The 5,450-nt window shown below is 53.9% G+C and overlaps 1 pseudogene; it reads right to left on the bottom strand.

The window, feature by feature from the left end:
* Nucleotides 1-1,791: 1,791 nt before the first annotated feature.
* LOC119444140 (facilitated trehalose transporter Tret1-2 homolog) lies at nt 1,792-3,395 on the bottom strand (annotated as a pseudogene).
* Nucleotides 3,396-5,450: the final 2,055 nt, after the last annotated feature.

Genomic DNA, 5,450 nt, shown 5'->3' with positions numbered 1-5,450 from the left:
CTTGCTGACCCATCACCACAGTCAACCTCTCGTACGTTGCGCCGTCAGGCTCGCCATTTCGCGGTTCGCGACAACCTGCTTCACCGACGCAGTTATGCCGCAGACGGCCGCCAGTGGTTGTTAGTAGTTCCTCGCAGTCTGCGCTCCAAAATCTGCGCATCCTTTCACACCGATCCACAGTGCGCACACTCAGGAGTTTTCAAAACCTACCAGCTCCTTCGACAGCGCTACTACTGGCGAGGAATGTAGAAGTACGTTCCACGGTTCGTTCGCTCCTGCCCCGACTGCCAGCGCCGGAAATCTTCACCCCAGCTCTCGCCGGCTTGTCTGCAGCCTCTACCCTGCCCTACCCGGCCGTTCGGGCGCGTTGGAATTGATTTGTATGGGCCACTTCCCTTGACGACGGCTGGTAACCGCTGGGCTATTGTGGCAGTAGATCACCTCACACGATACGCCGAAACCGCCGCTCTCCCAGCAGCTACAGCGCGCGATGTTGCCTCATTCCTGCTTCGCCGATTCATCCTGCGGCATGGTCCACCCCAGGAATTGCTCAGTGATCGCGGACGTGTCTTCCTGTCGGAAGTGGTTGAAGCCATTCTTAACGAGTGCCACGTGATTCATCGCACAACTACGGCGTACCACCCACAAACCAATGGCCTCACAGAACGCTTCAACCGCACGCTCGGCGACATGCTTTCAATGTACGTCGCCTCCGACCACACGAACTGTGACGCCATTCTGCCCTTCGTCACCTACGCGTACAACACCGCTACTCCGAGCACCACTGTTTTTTCGCCCTTTTTCTTACTATATGGTCGGCACCCGTCGCATACCATCGACGCAATATTACCTTACCGGCCGGATGCATCCGAGGGCTCACCTATTTCTGCCACAACACGGCATGCTGAAGAATGCCGTGAGCTCGCACGTGCCTTTACTTCCAACGACCAAGAGCGCCAGAAGAACACTCGCGGCGACTCCACCTCCGAGGTCGCCTTGCTTCCTGGCGCGCTTGTGTGGCTCTCTGTCCCGTTCACCACCCCTGGCCTCTCATCGAAACTACTCCCGAAATATGAAGGCCCTTACCGCGTCGTCGAACGCGCATCTCCCGTGAATTTTGTTATCGAGCCAGTTCAACCGTTTTCGGACCAGCGCCGTCGTGGACGAGACATTGTCCACGTCGACCGCCTCAAGCCATACTACGATCCTGTCATCCTGACGAGCTGTTAGGTCGCCGGACGGCTCCCTTATCACTCCCGGGGTGATTGTAGCGAAAAGAGACGCTAGTGGGTCCAGCTCTGGTCTGCCAGACGCTAGTGGGTCCAGCGCGTTTGCTCGCAACGGCGCTCGTGCTTGAAAGCCGCCTCGTTTGACTGTCGACGCTGCGCTGCTCCGATCTCTAATAAACCCTTTACAGTCAGTACAAGTAATTTCCCCTATATGTTGTCCTTGGTGTCATTGTTTGTTGGCTTCTTATGATATAGAAAAAAGGCTGTCACTCAAATCTCGTAGTTGTCAGTATGCCATTTCGCTCGATGTATGAGTTGTAAAAGCTTTGGCCTCAATGTGAATAGTTCCCAGCGGAAACAACTAATCACGGCTGAAAATTTAGAAGCCTTTGGCACAGCAACTGCCCCGTCACCTGCAGCTGAAACGTTAATTTACACTCGCAGCTATAGCCCTTGAAGACCACACCGCGGAAATAGAGCAATTGAGGTATAAACTTCATTTGCTTAGCTTTCCCTGGCACTTTTGCGTTATGTCGTGTTTATTAATAAAGCTAGCACACACTTAACTCGGCATTGTATGCCACATTGCAATCCTGCTAGGACCACATTCTCCGAACTTGTCGGAAGGAGGGCTCTGGACTGGTGCGGTCTTTAGGCCACTGCCTATTGGACCAGATGTCCCCATCACACTCCTTGGATAAATGCATGCCGCACGAGAGCACTTTGCCAGGTGCATACACCTTCCCGACTCCGTGACACCCTCGAAAGGAGGCGTAGTCGCAACTGGATGCAATTCAATGGCACTGGAACCGAACTCGGGAAGGCTCTCGAATATCTGACTGATGTCTTCGAGAGACTTCCCTTTGGTCTCTGGAATGTACACGTAAAAGAAGATGATCTGCACAACAGTGACTAAAGCAAACATCCAGAAGAGACCGCAGAAGTTGAATAGACGGACAAGGTCATGGAACTCTTTCGTGATAAGGAACTCGCAGAAGAAACAGAAGGCGGTGCTGACGCCGGTGGAGAGATCGCGGGCCCTAGGGTGATAGAATCTCACCCATAACGACCCAGGGCACCGGGCCGATACCGAGGCAGAAGGCGGCAAGATACGTCGTGAGTGACGCGAGCGGCACGTACCGATAGCGATGGCGGAATTCACCATTGCCCATGTCCTTGTAGTAGTAGTAGAAGCCCAACACTGTCAGGCTGGCCGTCACAATTAGAGAGGAGACAAGCATCAGGCAGCGGCGACCCGCGCGGTCGATGAGCAACGACGCTGCGAGCGACGAGATTACTTGCACGACGCCCAACAAACGTGCAGTCGGCGGCCGAGATCTCCGAACCGGACGACTCGAATATCTTGACCGCGTAGAAGGTGATGACGTTGATGCCGCAGAACTGTTGGAAAAACATGAGCAGGAGCGTGTAGGCTAGCAGCAGCGCGAAGCTGCGCTGCAGCAGGTCTCCGAAAGCAGCCGGCTGACGCAGCAAGGTGGCCTCGATGGTCATGCACTCGGCTTCGGCGCAGAACTTTGGCCCGTACAGGAGTCGCAGAGTCTCGAGCGCCTTGTCGCGTCGGCCATGGGCCACCAGCCAGCGGGGGGACTCGACGGCGAATGCCATGGCGACAGCCATAACCATGGGGCACGCGGTGCACATCAGAGCGAGCGACAGCCAGTCGAGCCACTTGCCGCCCACGAAGACAGCCAGCACGACCAGCGTGATGGCGAACTGGACGCCGGAGCCCAGGAGGCCGCGAGCGTACGGCGGGCTGATCTCGGTCACATACACGCGAACGGCGGGCGAGACGAGGCCGCAGCAGAAGCCGGTGAGCACGCGGTCGGCGAACAACCTGGGAAGGCTGGCGTTGCACAGCGCGATGCAGAGGCAGCCGCCCACGAATCCCAGCGATGACAGCTGGATGGGCCGCACGCGTCCGAAGCGCTCGATGAGGAAGCCGTTCACCAGGCTGCCCACGAGCGCGCCCATGGCGAGCACCGAGCCGAACCAAGTCTCCTGGGAGCGCGTCATGCGGACGCCGCCGGCCGCCATGCTGGCCAGCGCCGGTGACGTGTAGCCCAGGATGCTGCCCATGGCCACCGAAGCAAGCGACGATGAACCGGCCACATAGTAGAAAGCGGGAAGGTTGAGCGCACGCTGCATCGGCCTAGTCCGGCTGTGCTACTGGTGCTGTTTCTTCCTCCACAGCACGTGCATCCTCGAGGGCTGGCGGACCAGCGAAATAAGAAGACCGTAAGAACTCGTGACCTACCACGCCAATGTATAGAGCAAAAGAAAATTGCTTAAATATGGAAGCAGATATCATGCCACCAAGAACGGGAAAGGGTGAGAAAAAAAAGAATGAAAATGAAAGACGAAGGAGGACGACATGTCTCCCTTGGGGCGACGCCACTGGGACACAGCCACAGGGATGTTTTTCTTGCAGTTTATAATTTCGTTAGAGATACAAAAGGAGTACCTTGCTGTATTTCTAGAATTATGAATTATTCTTATTATTTCACTTCTTTATGACAAAATTATTTTATCTCAAAGTTCTTAATAGTATTTTTCTAACGACTGCTATGTAGAATTAGTTTTTGTTAATTTTCTCATAAACATAGTTGAAACCGCCTGCTTCTTGCCAATCCCCCGAAGTGGGTATGAGCCAAAGTGTAGGAGACAAGACAAAACTTTCAGTGCGCAAAATGCCGTCACGTAGAAGAAGCCACAAGCTTGGCCTTTCCAACTTGGGACTAGCCGGGAGGCGCGGGGTCCGCCTGCGACTTCTCTGGACCGAAATAAAGTTATTTCACTCACTCACTCACTCACTGCTCGCTTCGCAAGAAAAATATTTCTGGATGATAAAGCTCTCGTAGCGCTGGAAGGTCTTGATAGTGCTCTGCTGGCCTGTAAACAGCGGAAAGATGAAGATGAAGTGATTTCAAGTCCAAACTCCACCACGGATTTTCGACGGCGAGAACAATAAGGGCCATTGTAATCCTGGAATGTCATACTAGGATTGAGTTGTTTAGAAAGCCCATTTTCTTTCATGCTTCCTAGTGAGCACCGGGTGCAAATACCGATGGTGGGGCATCCACACAAGTTTGTGTACGTGTGTCGTGCGGCTATGTCCTCTTTATGGTTTGTTGACCTTCATTTCGCATTGAAAACCTTACTTACTTGCTTAGTCCCCTTGACATCTCAATGACATTCCCTACTGATCAACCGTGAAAAAACACGATCGTCTGTTTCGGCAAATCAAATAAATAGTTCTATGATCATCAACTGAAGGTTGGAACACGTACGTGTTCCAACCTACATAAATGTGTTTTATTGCGATAGCAATTATATGGACACTTCAACCGGATTTCTGCCGTCGTCGTCGCCGTCGCCGTGAGGTTCCCTATAGATAAAATCTTCGCCGCGCGCCGTATGCCCAAGCGCAAGCGTGCGGGGACGCGCGCTATCACGGCTAGCGAACGCACTCAATCTCCCACGCGCAAGCAAGGAAGCGGGAAGCGAGCGCCGGAGGGAGCGGGGGGGGGGGGGGGCGCACTTCTACTCTGCCAACAACCGCGCTCGTCTCACCCGCACCGTCTCTTATCTCCCCACGGCTCTGACCTTAAGCGCCGTGCCTTCGCCGCTCAGTTTCCGTTGAAGCGATAGACCGCACGTACCTTCGCCGCTGCGGCGTATATATGCGCTTGCTGCCAGCGTTTTGACAGTCGTTGTCTGCAGTCATTCAGTGTGATCTATTCACGTTTGTTTGTGCGCGCTCACACCACGCTTGTTCATTCAGTTAGTAATAGTCGGGCCACATTTTCCAACGCACGCTACACATGCAATTCTGCCCGGGTCGGCAGTGCAGCGCTACAGGTCTGTCCCTTCGCACGCGCTGCCCACGGGAAGCGCTTCTCATCAACACCACCGTTTCACACGCACCTTCTCGTGGTCATCGAGTCTCTCTTCATGTCGGTCTACTTACGCCGCAGCACACCTGCTTACTTAATCAGCTCATGTTTACTACAATTCATATTGCTACCAAAGCCGCTCACCTTACTTCGTATGACATTGCTGGATTGCTATCGCATTCATTGCTTCGCCCTTAGGGCGAAACTGTGACCTTTTTTCCGAGTGTGAAAGAAGTCCGCGAATACACGCAAAGTGCCTTGAGCGACCATTCGCACCGCAATTCTGCGTGTATTCGCGGGATATATT

This window comes from Dermacentor silvarum, chromosome 1 (genome assembly GCF_013339745.2).
Source record: "Dermacentor silvarum isolate Dsil-2018 chromosome 1, BIME_Dsil_1.4, whole genome shotgun sequence".
NCBI lineage: Eukaryota > Metazoa > Arthropoda > Arachnida > Ixodida > Ixodidae > Dermacentor > Dermacentor silvarum.
Note: the sequence above shows the minus strand (reverse complement) of the source record. Positions and strands in the feature narration are given on the sequence as shown.